Raw genomic sequence first — 19,071 nt, 5'->3', positions numbered from 1 at the left:
ATACACTCTACACCCTACACTCTATACCCTACACTCTACACCCTACACTCTATACCCTACACTCTATACCCTTCACTATACACTCTATACCCTACACTCTACACTCTACACTGCATACCATACACTCTATGCCCCACACTCTATACCCTAAACTCTACATTCTATATCCTACACTCTACACCCTAAGCTCTATACCCTACACTCTATACCCTACACTCTACACTCTATACCCTACACTCTATACCCTACACTCTATACCATACACTCTACACCCTACACTCTACACCCTACACTCTATACCCTACACTCTATACCCTACACTCTACACTTTATACCCTACACTCTATACCCTACACTCTATACCCTGCACTCTACACCCTGCACTCTACACGCTGCACTCTACACCCAACACTCTATACCCTACACTCTACACCCTACACTCTATACCCTACACTCTACACTTTATACCCTACACTCTATAGCCTACACTCTATACCCTACACTCTATACCCTACACTCTATACCCTACACTCTACACTCTATACCCTACACTCTATACCATACACTCTATACCCTACACTCTATACCATACACTCTATACCATACACTCTATACCCTACACTCTATACCCTACACTCTATACCCTACACTCTATACCATACACTCTATACCCTACACTCTATACCCTACAATCTATACCCTACACTCTACACCCTACACTCTATACCCTACACTCTATACCCTACACTCTATACCCTACACTCTAAACTCTATACCCTACACTCTACACTCTACACTCTATACCCTAAACTCTATAACATGCACTCTATACCCTACACTCTATACCCTACACTCTATACCCTACACTCTATACCCTACACTCTATACCCTACACTCTACACTCTATACCCTACACTCTATACCATACACTCTACACCATACACTCTATAGCATACACTCTATACCCTACACTCTACACTCTATACCCTACACTCTATACCCTACACTATACACTCTATACCCTACACTCTACACTTTATACCCTACTCTCTATACCCTACACTCTATACCCTACACTCTACAACGTGCACTCTATACCCTACACTCTATACCCTACACCCTACACTCTATACCCTACACTCTATACCCTACACTCTATACCCTACACTCTACACTCTATACCCTACACTCTATAACATACACTCTATACACTACACTCTATACCTTACACTCTATACCCTACACTTTACATTCTACACCCTACACTCTACACTCTATTCCCTACACTCTATACCTTACACTCTATACCCTACACTCTATACCCTACACTCTACACTCTATACCCTACACTCTATACCCTACACTCTAATCCCTACACTCTAATCCCTACACTCTACACTCTATACCCTACACTATATACCCTACACTCTATACCCTACACTCTACACCCTACACTCTACACCCTACACTCTAATCCCTACACTCTAATCCCTACACCCTACACTCTATAACCTACACTCTATACCCTACACTCTATACCCTACACTCTACACCCTACACTCTACACCCTACACTCTATACCCTACACTCTATACCCTACACTCTATACCCTACACCCTACACTCTACACCCTACACTCTACACTCTACACTCTACACTCTATACCCTACATTCTACACCCTGCACTCTGTACCCTACACTCTACACTCTTTACCCTACACTCTATACCCTACACTCTATACCCTACACTCTATACCCTACACTCTACAATACATACCTTACACTCTATACCCTACACTCTATACCCTACACTCTAAACTCTATACCCTACACTCTACACTCTATACCCTACACTCTATAACATACACTCTATACCCTACACTCTATACCCTACACTCTATACCCTACACTCTATACCATGCACTCTACACCCTACACTCTATACCATACACTCTACACCATACACTCTATAGCATACACTCTATACCCTACACTATACACTCTATACCCTACACTCTATACCCTACACTCTATACCCTACACTATACACTCTATACCCTACACTCTACACTTTATACCCTACACTCTATACCCTACACTCTACAACGTGCACTCTATACCCTACACTCTATACCCTACACTCTACACTCTATACCCTACACTCTATACCCTACACTTTATACCCTACACTCTACACTGTATACCATACACTCTATGCCCCACACTCTATACCTTAAACTCTACACTCTATACCCTACACTCTATACCCTAAGCTCTATACCATACACTCTATACCCTACACTCTACACTCTATACCCTACACTCTATACCCTACACTCTATACCCTACACCCTACGCTCTATAAGCTATACTCTATACCCTACACTCTATAACCTACACTCTATACCCTACACTCTATACCCTACACTCTATACCCTACACTCTATACCCTACACTCTACACTCTATACCCTACACTCTATACCCTACACTCTATACCCTACACTCTATACCCTACACTCTACACTCTATACCATACACTCTATACCATACACTCTATACACTACACTCTATACCCTAAACTCTACACTCTATACCCTACACTCTATAACATACACTCTATACACTACACTCTATACCTTACACTCTATACCCTACACTTTGCACTCTACACCCTACACTCTACACTCTACATTCTATACCCTACACTCTATACCCTACACTCTCTACTCCACACTCTATACCCTACACTCTATACCCTACACTCTATACCCTACACTCTACACCCTACACTCTACACTCTATAGCCTACACTCTATACCCTACACTCTATACCCTACACTCTATACCCTACACTCTATACACTACACTCTACACTTTATACCCTACACTCTATACCATACACTCTATACCCTACACTCTACAACCTGCACTCTATACCCTACACTCTATACCCTACACTCTATACCCTACACTATACACTCTATACCCTACACTCTACACTTTATACCCTACACTCTATACCCTACACTCTATACCCTACACTCTATACCCTACACTCTATACCTTACACTCTACAACCTGCACTCTACAACCTGCAATCTATACCCTACACTCTATACCCTACACTCTACACTCTATACCCTACACTCTATACCCTACACTCTATACCCTACACTCTATACCCTACACTCTACACTCTATACCCTACACTCTATAGCCTACACTCTACACCCTACACTCTATACCCTGCACTCTATACCCTACACTCTACACTCTATACACTACACTCTACTCCCTACACTCTACACCCTACCGTCTATACCCTACACTCTACACCCTATACCTTACACTCTACACTCTATTCCCTACACTCTATACCCTACACTCTATACCCTACATTCTATACCCTACACTCTACACTCTATACCCTACACTCTATACCCTACACTCCATACCGTACACTCTATACCCTACACTCTACACTCTATACCCTACACTTTACATTCTACACCCTACACTCTACACTCTATTCCCTACACTCTATACCCTACACTCTATACCCTACACTCTATACCCTACACTCTATACCCTACACTCTAATCCCTACACTCTAATCCCTACACTCTACACTCTATACCCTACACTCTATACCCTACACTCTATACCCTACACTCTACACCCTACACTCTACACCCTACACTCTAATCCCTACACTCTAATCCCTACACCCTACACTCTATAACCTACACTCTATACCCTACACTCTATACCCTACACTCTACACCCTACACTCTACACCCTACACTCTATACCCTACACTCTATACCCTACACTCTATACCCTACACCCTACACTCTACACCCTACACTCTACACCCTACACTCTACACCCTACACTCTACACTCTATACCCTACACTCTACACCCTGCACTCTGTACCCTACACTCTACACTCTATACCCTACACTCTATACCCTACACTCTATACCCTACACTCTACACTATATACCTTACACTCTATACCCTACACTCTATACCCTACACTCTAAACTCTATACCCTACACTCTACACTCTATACCCTACACTCTATAACATACACTCTATACCCTACACTCTACACCCTACACTCTATGCCCTACACTCTATACCCTACACTATACACTCTATACCCTACACTCTACACCTTATACCCTACACTCTATACCCTACACTCTATACCCTACACTCTACAACCTGCACTCTATACCCTACACTCTATACCCTACACTCTACACTCTATACCCTACACTCTATACCCTACACTTTATACCCTACACTCTACACTGTATACCATACACTCTATGCCCCACACTCTATACCCTAAACTCTACACTCTATACCCTACACTCTACACCCTAAGCTCTATACCATACACTCTATACCCTACACTCTACACTCTATACCCTACACTCTATACCCTACACTCTATACCCTACACCCTACGCTCTATAAGCTACACTCTATACCCTACACTCTATACCCTACACTCTATAACCTACACTCTATACCTTATACTCTATACCCTACACTCTATACCCTACACTCTATACCCTACACTCTATACCCTACACTCTACACTCTATACCCTACACTCTATACCCTACACTCTATACCCTACACTCTATACCCTACACTCTACACTCTATACCATACACTCTATACCATACACTCTATACACTACACTCTATACCCTAAACTCTACACTCTATACCCTACACTCTATAACATACACTCTATACACTACACTCTATACCTTACACTCTATACCCTACACTTTGCACTCTACACCCTACACTCTACACTCTACATTCTATACCCTACACTCTATACCCTACACTCTCTACTCCACACTCTATACCCTACACTCTATACCCTACACTCTATACCCTACACTCTACACCCTACACTCTAAACTCTATAGCCTACACTCTATACCCTACACTCTATACCCTACACTCTATACCCTACACTCTATACACTACACTCTACACTTTATACCCTACACTCTATACCATACACTCTATACCCTACACTCTACAACCTGCACTCTATACCCTACACTCTACACTCTATACCCTACACTCTATGCCCTACACTCTTTACCCTACACTCTACACTCTATACCCTACACTCTATACCCTACACTCTACACTTTATACCCTACACTCTATACCATACACTCTATACCCTACACTCCATACCCTACACTCTACACTTTATACCCCACACTCTATACCATACACTCTATACCCTACACTCTACACCTTACACTCTATACCCTACATTCTATCCCCTACACTCTACACTCTATACCCTACACTCTACACTCTACTCTATACCCTACACTCTATACCCTACACTCTACACTCTATACCCTACACTCTACACTCTACACCCTACACTCTATACCCTACACTCTATACCCTACACTCTAATCCCTACACTCTATACCCTACACTCTATACCATACACTCTCCACCCTACACCCTACACTCTACACCCTACACTCTATACCCTATACCCTACACTCTATACCCTACACTCTATACCCTACACTCTATACCCTACAATATACACTCTATACCCTACACTCTACGCTTTATACCCTACACTCTATACCCTATACCCTACACTCTATACCCTACACTCTATACCCTACACTCTTATCCCTACACCCTACACTCTATACCCTACACTCTATACCCTACACTCTATACCCTACACTCTACACCCTACACTCTACACTCTATACCCTACACTCTATACCCTACACTCTATACCTCACACCCTACACTCTACACCATACACTCTATACCCTACACTCTACACCCTACACTCTATACCCTACACTTTACACCCTGCACTCTGTACCCTACACTCTACACTCTTTACCCTACACTCTATACCCTACACTCTATACCCTACACTCTATACACTACACTCTACACTTTATACCCTACACTCTATACCATACACTCTATACCCTACACTCTACAACCTGCACTCTATACTCTACACTCTAAACTCTATACCCTACACTCTACACTCTATACCCTACACTCTATACCCTACACTCTTTACCCTACACTCTACACTCTATACCCTACACTCTATACCCTACACTCTACACTTTATACCCTACACTCTATACCATACACTCTATACCCTACACTCCATACCCTAAACTCTACACTTTATACCCCACACTCTATACCATACACTCTATACCCTACACTCTACACCTTACACTCTATACCCTACATTCTATCCGCTACACTCTACACTCTATACCCTACACTCTACACTCTACTCTATACCCTACACTCTATACCCTAAACTCTACACTCTATACCCTACACTCTACACTCTACAACCTACACTCTATACCCTACACTCTATACCCTACACTCTATACCCTACACTCTAATCCCTACACTCTATACCCTACACTTTATACCATACACTCTACACCCTACACCCTACACTCTACACCCTACACTCTATACCCTATACCCTACACTCTATACCCTACACTCTATACCCTACACTCTATACCCTACACTATACATTCTATACCCTACACTCTACGCTTTATACCCTACACTCTATACCCTACACTCTATACCCTACACTCTATACCCTACACTCTACACCCTACACTCTACACCCTACACTCTAATCCCTACACTCTAATCCCTACACTCTACACTCTATTCCCTACACTCTATACCCTACACTCTATACCCTACACCCTACACTCTACACCCTACACTCTATACCCTACACTCTACACCCTACACTCTATACCCTACACTCTACACCCTGCACTCTGTACCCTACACTCTACACTCTTTACCCTACACTCTATACCCTACACTCTATACCCTTCACTCTATACCCTACACTCTATACCCTACACTCTACACTCTATACCTTACACTCTATACCCTACACTTTATACCCTACACTCTAAACTCTATACCCTACACTCTACACTCTATACCCTACACTCTATAACATACACTCTATACCCTACACTCTATACCCTACACTCTATACCATACACTCTATACCCTACACTCTACACCCTACACTCTATAGCCTACACTCTATACCCTACACTCTAATCCCTACACTCTACACTCTATACCCTACACTCTATACCCTACACCCTATACCCTACACCCTACACTCTACACCCTACACTCTACACTCTATAGCCTACACTCTACACCCTACACCCTACACTCTATACCCTACACTCTACACCCTGCACTCTGTACCCTACACTCTACACTCTTTACCCTACACTCTATACCCTACACTCTACAACCTGCACTCTATACCCTACACTCTATACCCTACACTCTATACCCTACACTCTATACCCTACACTCTACACCCTACACTCTAATCCCTACACTCTAATCCCTACACTCTAATCCCTACACCCTATACCCTACACTCTATACCCTACACTCTATACCCTACACTCTATACCCTACACCCTACACTCTACACCCTACACTCTACACTCTATACCCTACACTCTACACCCTACACTCTACACCCTACACTCTACACTCTATACCCTACACTCTACACCCTGCACTCTGTACCCTACACTCTACACTCTTTACCCTACACTCTATACCCTACACTCTATACCCTACACTCTATACCCTACACTCTAAACTCTATACCCTACACTCTACACTCTATACCCTACACTCTGTAACATACACTCTATACCCTACACTCTATACCCTACACTCTACACCCTACACTCTATACCATACACTCTACACCCTACACTCTATACCATACACTCTACACCATACACTCTATAGCATACACTCTATACCCTACACTATACACTCTATACCCTACACTCTATACCCTACACTCTATACCCTACACTATACACTCTATACCCTACACTCTACACTTTATACCCTACACTCTATACCCTACACTCTATACCCTACACTCTATACCGTACACTCTATACCCTACACTCTACAACCTGCACTCTACAACCTGCAATCTATACCCTACACTCTATACCCTACACTCTACACTCTATACCCTACACTCCATACCCTACACTCTATACCCTACACTCTATACCCTACACTCTACACTCTATACCCTACACTCTATAGCCTACGCTCTACACCCTACACTCTATACCCTGCACTCTATACCCTACACTCTACACTCTATACCCTACACTCTACTCCCTACACTCTACACCCTACCGTCTATACCCTACACTCTACACTCTATACCTTACACTCTACACTCTATTCCCTACACTCTATACCCTACACTCTATACCCTACATTCTATACCCTACACTCTACACTCTGAACCCTGTTCACACAGGTTATATACAGATGATCAGGTTTTTAAATACATCAGATAGGGATTGCATACATTAGTTAGGACTGCTCTGATAAGGGTATACCGTGAAGATTGGTAGAGCAGCTTAGTATACAATTTTTGCAAAAAACGTATCAACCAAATACCCTGTTTTTTACATCTTTTACTAGCACTTGCGGATTACTGCAACATTTTTTCAAACTGAGTGTTTTTGGTTTTACTATTCTCTTTTGTGTCTTCAGGTTTCTTGGTGGTGTGTGAACATGATCATACAGACTTGTTCACTGTGCAAGTAGCCCATGTGTTCCTGTACTCTACACTCTATACCCTACACTCTATACCCTACACTCCATACCGTACACTCTATACCCTACACTCTACACTCTATACCCTACACTCTTTACGCCACACTCTATACCCTACAGTCTATACCCTACACTCTATACCCTACACTCTACACTCTATACCATACACTCTACACTCTATACCCTACACTCTATCCCCTACACTCTATACCCTACACCCTACACTCTATACCCTACACTCTATACCCTACACTCAACACCCTACACTCTACACCCTACACCCTACACTCTATACCCTATACCCTACACTCTATACCCTACACTCTATACCCTACACTCTATACCCTACACTCTATACCCTACACTATACACTCTATACCCTACACTCTACACTTTATACCCTACACTCTATACCCTACACTCTATACCCTGCACTCTACACCCTGCACTCTACACCCAACACTCTAAACCCTACACTCTATACCCTACACTTTATACCCTACACTCTACACTCTATACCCTACACTCTATAGCCTACACTCTATACCCTACAGTATATACCCTACACTCTATACCCTACACTCTACACCTTACACTCTACACTCTATTCCCTACACTCTATACCCTACACTCTATACCCTACACTCTATACCCTACACTCTACACTCTATACCCTACACCCTACACTCTATACTCTACACTCTACACTCTATATCCTACACTCTATACCCTGCACTCTACACCCTGCACTCTACACCCAACACTCTATACCCTACACTCTACACCCTACACTCTATACCCTACACTCGATAACCTACACTCTACACTCTATACCATACACTCTACACCCTACACTCTAATCCCTACACTCTACACTCTATACCCTACACTCTATACCATACACTCTATACCCTACACTCTATACCATACACTCTATACCATACACTCTATACCCTACACTCTATACCCTACACTCTACACCCTACACTCTATACCTTACACTCTATACCCTACACTCTATACCCTACACTCTAAACTCTATACCCTACACTCTACACTCTATACCCTACACTCTATAACATACACTCTATACCCTACACTCTATACCCTACACTCTATACCCTACACTCTATACCATACACTCTATACCATACACTCTACACTCTATACCCTACACTCTATACCATACACTCTACACCATACACTCTATAGCATACACTCTATACCCTACACTCTACACTCTATACCCTACACTCTATACCCTACACTATACACTCTATACCCTACACTCTACACTTTATACCCTACTCTCTATACCCTACACTCTATACCCTACACTCTACAACCTGCACTCTATACCCTACACTCTATACCCTACACCTTACACTCTATACCCTACACTCTATACCCTACACTCTATACCCTACACTCTATACCCTACACTCTATTGTCTACACTCTATAGCCTACACTCTACACTCTACTCTATACCCTACACTCTATACCCTACACTCTAATCCCTACACTCTACACTCTATACCCTACACTCTATACCCTACACTCTATACCCTACACTCTACACCCTACACTCTACACCCTACACTCTAATCCCTACACTCTAATCCCTACACTCTAATCCCTACACCCTACACTATATACCCTACACTCTATACCCTACACTCTAAACCCTACACCCTACACTCTACACCCTACACTCTACACCCTACACTCTACACCCTACACTCTACACTCTATTCCCTACACTCTACACCCTGCACTCTGTACCCTACACTCTACACTCTTTACCCTACACTCTATACCCTACATTCTATACCCTACACTCTATACCCTACACTCTAATCCCTACACTCTACACTCTATATCCTACACTCTATACCCTGCACTCTATACCCTACACTCTACACCCTACACCCTACACTCTAATCCCTACACTCTAATCCCTACACCCTACACTCTATACCCTACACTCTATACCCTACACTCTATACCCTACACTCTACACTATATACTCTACACTCTATAGCCTACACTCTATACCCTACACTCTATACCCTACACTCTATACCCTACACTCTATACCCTACACTTTATACCCTACACCCTATACCATACACTCTATACCCTACACTCTACAACCTGCACTCTATACCCTACACTCTATACCCTACACCCTACACTTTATACCATTCACTCTATACCCTACACTCTATACCCTACACTCTATACCCTACACTCTACACCCTACACTCTACACTCTACACTCTATACCCTACACTCTACACCCTGCACTCTGTACCCTACACTCTACACTCTTTACCCTACACTCTATACCCTACACTCTATACCCTACACTCTATACCCTACACTTTATACCCTACACCCTATACCATACACTCTATACCCTACACTTTACAACCTGCACTCTATACCCTACACCCTATACCCTACACCCTACACTTTATACCCTTCACTCTATACCCTACACTCTACACTCTATACCCTACACCCTACACTCTATACCCTACACTCGACACTCTATATCCTACACTCTATACCCTGCACTCTACACCCTGCACTCTATACCCTACACTCTACACTCTATACCCTACACTCTACACTCTATATCCTACACTCTATACCCTACACTCTATACCCTACACTCTATACCCTACACTCTACACTCTATACCCTACACCCTACACTCTATACCCTACACTCTACACTCTATATCCTACACTCTATACCCTGCACTCTACACCCTGCACTCTACACCCAACACTCTATACCCTACACTCTACACCCTACACTCTATACCCTACACTCGATAACCTACACTCTACACTCTATATCATACACTCTACACCCTACACTCTAATCCCTACACTCTACACTCTATACCCTACACTCTATACCATACACTCTATACCGTACACTCTATACCATACACTCTATACCATACACTCTATACCCTACACTCTATACCCTACACTCTACACCCTACACTCTATACCTTACACTCTATACCCTACACTCTATACCCTACACTCTAAACTCTATACCCTACACTCTACACTCTATACCCTACACTCTATAACATACACTCTATACCCTACACTCTATACCCTACACTCTATACCCTACACTCTATACCATACACTCTATACCATACACTCTACACTCTATACCCTACACTCTATACCATACACTCTACACCATACACTCTATAGCATACACTCGATACCCTACACTCTACACTCTATACCCTACACTCTATACCCTACACTATACACTCTATACCCTACACTCTACACTTTATACCCTACTCTCTATACCCTACACTCTATACCCTACACTCTACAACCTGCACTCTATAGCCTACACTCTATACCCTACACCTTACACTCTATACCCTACACTCTATACCCTACACTCTATACCCTACACTCTATACCCTACACTCTATAGTCTACACTCTATAGCCTACACTCTACACTCTACTCTATACCCTACACTCTATACCCTACACTCTAATCCCTACACTCTACACTCTATACCCTACACTCTATACCCTACACTCTATACCCTACACTCTACACCCTACACTCTACAACCTACACTCTAATCCCTACACTCTAATCCCTACACTCTAATCCCTACACCCTACACTATATACCCTACACTCTATACCCTACATTCTATACCCTACACCCTACACTCTACACCCTACACTCTACACCCTACACTCTACACCCTACACTCTACACTCTATTCCCTACACTCTACACCCTGCACTCTGTACCCTACACTCTACACTCTTTACCCTACACTCTATACCCTACATTCTATACCCTACACTCTATACCCTACACTCTAATCCCTACACTCTACACTCTATACCCTACACTCTATACCCTGCACTCTATACCCTACACTCTACACCCTACACTCTACACCCTACACTCTAATCCCTACACTCTAATCCCTACACCCTACACTCTATACCCTACACTCTATACCCTACACTCTATACCCTACACTCTACACTATATACTCTACACTCTATAGCCTACACTCTATACCCTACACTCTATACCCTACACTCTATACCCTACACTTTATACCCTACACCCTATACCATACACTCTATACCCTACACTCTACAACCTGCACTCTATACCCTACACTCTATACCCTACACCCTACACTTTATACCCTTCACTCTATACCCTACACTCTATACCCTACACTTTATACCCTACACTCTACACCCTACACTCTACACTCTACACTCTATACCCTACACTCTACACCCTGCACTCTGTACCCTACACTCTACACTCTTTACCCTACACTCTATACCCTACACTCTATACCCTACACTCTATACCCTACACTCTATACCCTACACTTTATACCCTACACCCTATCCCATACACTCTATACCCTACACTCTACAACCTGCACTCTATACCCTACACTCTATACCTTACACCCTACACTTTATACCCTTCACTCTATATCCTACACTCTATACCCTACACTCTATACCCTACACTCTACACCCTACACTCTACACTCTACACTCTATACCCTACACTCTACACCCTGCACTCTGTACCCTACACTCTACACTCTTTACCCTACACTCTATACCCTACACTCTATACCCTACACTCTATACCCTACACTCTACACTTTATACCCTACACTCTATACCATACACTCTATACCCTACACTCTACACTTTATACCCTACACTCTATACCATACACTCTATACCCTACACTCTATACCCTACACTATACACTCTATACCCTACACTCTACACTGTATACCATACACTCTATGCCCCACACTATCTACCCTAAACTCTACACTCTATACCCTACACTCTACACCCTACACTCTATACACTACACTCTATACCCTACACTCTATACCCTAAACTCTATACCCTACACTCTACACTCTATACCCTACACTCTATACCATACACTCTACACCCTACACTCTACACCCTACACTCTACACCCTACACTCTACACCCTACACTTTACACCCTACACTCTATACCCTACACTCTATACCCTACACTATACACTCTATACCCTACACTCTACACCCTGCACTCTGTACCCTACACTCTATACCCTACACTCTACACTCTGTACCATACACTCTATACCCTACACTCTATACCCTACACTCTATACCCTACACTCTATACCCTCCAATCTATACCCTCCACTCTACACTCTATACCCTACACTCTATACCATACACTCTACACCCTACACTCTATACCATACACTCTATACCCTACACTTTACACTCTATACCCTACACTCTATACCATACACTCTACACTTTATCCCCTACACTCTATACCATACACACTATACCCTACACTCTATACCCTACACTCTATACCCTACACTCTAATCCCTACACTCTAATCCCTACACTCTAATCCCTACACTCTAATTCCTACACTCTATACCCTACACTCTATACTCTACACTCTACACTCTATACCCTACACTCTAATCCCTACACTTTAATCCCTACACTCTACACTCTATACCCTACACTCTATACCCTACACTCTATACCCTACACTCTACACTCTATACCCTACACTCTATACCCTACACTCTACACTCTATACCCTACACTCTATACCCTACACTCTACACTCTATACCCTACACTCTATAAAATACACTCTATACCCTACACTCTACACTCTATACCATACACTCTATACCCTACACTCTATACCATACACTCTATACCCTACACTCTATACCCTACACTAAACACCCTACACTCTATACACTACACTCTATACCATACACGCTATACTCTATACCCTACACTCTATACCATACACTCTACATCCTACACTCTACACCACTCTACACCCCACACTCTACACCCTACACCCTACACTGTGTATGGTATAGAGTGTAGGGTGTAGTGTATGGTATAGAGTGTAGGGTATAGAGTGTAGAGTGTAGGGTATAGAGTGTAGGGTATAGAGTGTAGGGTATAGAGTGTAGGGTATAGAGTGTAGGGTACAGAGTGTAGAGTGTAGGGTATAGAGTGTAGGGTACAGAGTGCAGGGTGTAGAGTGTAGGGTATAGAGTGTATAGTGTAGGGTATAGAGTGTAGGGTATAGAGTGTAGGGTGTAAAGTGTAGGGTGTAGAGTGTAGGGTGTAGAGTGTAGGGTGTAGAGTGTAGGGTGTAGAGTGTATGGTATAGAGTGTAGGGTATAGAGTGTAGAGTGTAGGGTATAGAGTGTAGGGTATAGAGTGTAGGGTGTAGAGTGTAGGGTATAGAGTGTAGAGTTTAGGGTAGAGAGTGTGGGGCATAGAGTGTATGGTATACAGTGTAGAGTGTAGGGTATAGAGTGTATAGTGTAGGGTACAGAGTGTAGGGTATAGAGTGTATGGTATAGAGTGTAGGGTATAAAGTGTAGAGTGTAGGGTATAGAGTGTATGGTATAGAGTGTAGGGTATAAAGTGTAGAGTGTAGGGTATAGAGTGTAGGGTATAGAGTGTAGGGTATAGAGTGTAGGGTAAAGAGTGTAGAGTGTAGGGTACAGAGTGCAGGGTGTAGAGTGTAGGGTATAGAGTGTAGAGTGTAGAGTGTAGGGTGTAGAGTGTAGGGTATAGAGTGTAGGGTATAGAGTGTAGGGTATAGAGTGAAGGGTATAAAGTGTAGGGTGTAGGGTATAGAGTGTAGGGTATAGAGTGCAGGTTGTAGAGTGTAGGGTATAGAGTGTATGGTATAGGGTGTAGGGTATAAAGTGTAGGGTATAGAGTGTAGGGTATAGAGTGTAGGGTATAGAGTGTAGGGTATAGAGTGTAGGCTATAGAGTGTAGAGTATATAGTGTAGAGTGTAGGGTATAGAGTGTAGGGTATAGAGTGTAGGGTATAGAGTGTAGGGTGTAGGGATTAGAGTGTAGGGATTAGAGTGTAGGGTGTAGAGTGTAGGGTGTAGAGTGTAGGGTATAGAGTGTAGGTTATAGATTGTAGGGTATAGAGTGTAGAGTGTAGGGATTAGAGTGTAGGGTATAGAGTGTAGGGTATAGAATGTAGGGTATAGAGTGTAGGGTAAAGAGTGTAGAGTGTAGGGTACAGAGTGCAGGGTGTAGAGTGTAGGGAATAGAGTGTAGAGTTTAGGGTGTAGAGTGTAGGGTGTAGAGTGTAGGGTGTAGGGTATAGAGTGTAGGGTATAGAGTGTAGGGTATATAGTGTAGGGTGTAGGGATTAAAGTGTAGGGATTAGAGTGTAGGGATTAGAGTGTAGGGTGTAGAGTGTAGGGTGTAGAGTGTAGGGTATAGAGTGTAGGGTATAGAGTGTAGGGTATAGAGTGTAGAGTGTAGGGATTAGAGTGTAGGGTATAGAGTGTAGGGTATAGAGTAGAGTGTAGAGTGCAGGCTATAGAGTGTAGACTATAGAGTGTAGGGTATAGAGTGTAGGGTATAGAGTGTAGGGTATAGAGTGTAAGTTGTAGGGTATAGAGTGTAGGATATAGAGTGCAGGTTGTAGAGTGTAGGGTATAGAGTGTAGGGTATAGAGAGTAGGGTATAAAGTGTAGAGTGTAGGGTATAGAGTGTATAGTGTAGGGTATAGAGTGTAGGGTATAGAGTGTAGGGTATAGAGTGTAGAGTGTAGGGTATAGAGTGTATGCTATAGAGTGTATGGTGTAGAGTGTATGGTATAGAGTGTAGGGTATAGAGTGTAGAGTGTATGGTATAGAGTGTATGGTATAGAGTGTAGGTTATAGAGTGTAGTGTATAGAGTGTAGGGTATAGAGTGTATGTTATAGAGTGTAGGGTATAGAGTGTAGAGTGTAGGGTATAGAGTTTAGAGTGTAGGGTATATAGTGTAGGGTATAGAGTGTAAGCTATAGAGTGTAGGGTGTAGAGTGTAGGGTATAGAGTGTAGGGTATAGAGTGTATGGTATAGAGTGTATGGTATAGAGTGTAGGGTATAGAGTGTATGGTATAGAGTGTAGGGTATAGAGTGTAGAGTGTAGGGATTAGAGTGTAGGGTGTAGAGTGTATGGTATAGAGTGTAGAGTGTAGGTTATCGAGTGTAGGGTATAGAGTGTAGGGTGTAGAGTGTAGGGTATAGAGTGTTGGGTGTAGAGTGCAGGGTGTAGAGTGCAGGGTATAGAGTGTAGGATATAGAGTGTAGAGTGTAGGGTATAGAGTGTAGGGTGTAGGGTATAGAGTGTAGAGTGTAGGGTATAGAGTGTAGGGTATAGAGTGTAGGGTATAGAGTGTAGGGAATAGAGTGTAGAGTGTAAGGTGTAGAGTGTAGGGTATAGAGTGTAGGGTATATACTGTAGGATATAGAGTGTAGGCTATAGAGTGTAGGGTATAGAGTGTAGAGTGTAGGGTATAAAGTGTAGGGTATAGAGTGTAGGGTTTAGAGTGTTGGGTGTAGAGTGCAGGGTGTAGAGTGCAGGGTATAGAGTGTAGGGTATAGAGTGTAGTGTATAAAGTGTAGAGTGTAGGGTATAGAGTGTAGGGTGTAGGGTGTAGAGTGTAGGGTGTTGAGTGTAGGGTATAGAGTGTAGGGTATAGAGTGTAGGGTGTAGGGTATAGAGTGTAGGGGATAGAGTGTAGGGTATAGAGTGTAGAGTGTATGGTATAGAGTGTAGAGTGTAGGGTATAGAGTGTAGGGTATAGACTGTAGGGTATAGAGTGTGGCGTAAAGAGTGTAGGGTATAGAGTGTAGAGTGTAGGGTATAGAGTGTACGGTATGGAGTGTAGGGTATAGAGTGTGGGGTATAGAGTGTAGAGTACAGGAACACATGGGCTACTTGCACAGTGAACAAGTCTGTATGATCATGTTCACACACCACCAAGAAACCTGAAGACACAAAAGAGAATAGTAAAACCAAAAACACTCAGTTTGAAAAAATGTTGCAGTAATCCGCAAGTGCTAGTAAAAGATGTAAAAAACAGGGTATTTGGTTGATACGTTTTTTGCAAAAAATGTATACTAAGCTGCTCTACCAATCTTCACGGTATACCCTTATCAGAGCAGTCCTAACTAATGTATGCAATCCCTATCTGATGTATTTAAAAACCTGATCATCTGTATATAACCTGTGTGAACAGGGTTCAGAGTGTAGAGTGTAGGGTATAGAATGTAGGGTATAGAGTGTAGGGTATAGAGTGTAGGGAATAGAGTGTAGAGTGTAAGGTATAGAGTGTAGAGTGTAGGGTATAGACGGTAGGGTGTAGAGTGTAGGGAGTAGAGTGTAGGGTATAGAGTGTAGAGTGTAGGGTATAGAGTGTAGGGTATAGAGTGTAGGGTATAGAGTGTAGGGTGTAGGGATTAGAGTGTAGGGATTAGAGTGTAGGGATTAGAGTGTAGGGTGTAGAGTGTAGGGTGTAGAGTGTAGGGTATAGAGTGTAGGTTATAGATTGTAGGGTATAGAGTGTAGAGTGTAGGGATTAGAGTGTAGGGTATAGAGTGTAGGGTATAGAATGTAGGGTATAGAGTGTAGGGTAAAGAGTGTAGAGTGTAGGGTACAGAGTGCAGGGTGTAGAGTGTAGGGAATAGAGTGTAGAGTGTAGTTTGTAGAGTGTAGGGTGTAGAGTGTAGGGTGTAGGGTATAGAGTGTAGGGTATAGAGTGTAGGGTATATAGTGTAGGGTGTAGGGATTAAAGTGTAGGGATTAGAGTGTAGGGATTAGAGTGTAGGGTGTAGAGTGTAGGGTGTAGAGTGTAGGGTATAGAGTGTAGGGTATAGAGTGTAGGGTATAGAGTGTAGAGTGTAGGGATTAGAGTGTAGGGTATAGAGTGTAGGGTATAGAGTAGAGTGTAGAGTGCAGGCTATAGAGTGTAGACTATAGAGTGTAGGGTATAGAGTGTAGGGTATAGAGTGTAGGGTATAGAGTGTAAGTTGTAGGGTATAGAGTGTAGGATATAGAGTGCAGGTTGTAGAGTGTAGGGTATAGAGTGTATAGTGTAGGGTATAGAGTGTAGGGTATAGAGTGTAGGGTATAGAGTGTAGAGTGTAGGGTATAGAGTGTATGCTATAGAGTGTATGGTGTAGAGTGTATGGTATAGAGTGTAGGGTATAGAGTGTAGAGTGTATGGTATAGAGTGTATGGTATAGAGTGTAGGTTATAGAATGTAGTGTATAGAGTGTAGGGTATAGAGTGTATGTTATAGAGTGTAGGGTATAGAGTGTAGAGTGTAGGGTATAGAGTTTAGAGTGTAGGGTATAGAGTGTAGGGTATAGAGTGTAAGCTATAGAGTGTAGGGTGTAGAGTGTAGGGTATAGAGTGTA

This window comes from Ranitomeya imitator, chromosome 4, assembly GCF_032444005.1.
Source record: "Ranitomeya imitator isolate aRanImi1 chromosome 4, aRanImi1.pri, whole genome shotgun sequence".
In the NCBI taxonomy this organism is placed as follows: domain Eukaryota; kingdom Metazoa; phylum Chordata; class Amphibia; order Anura; family Dendrobatidae; genus Ranitomeya; species Ranitomeya imitator.
Note: the sequence above shows the minus strand (reverse complement) of the source record.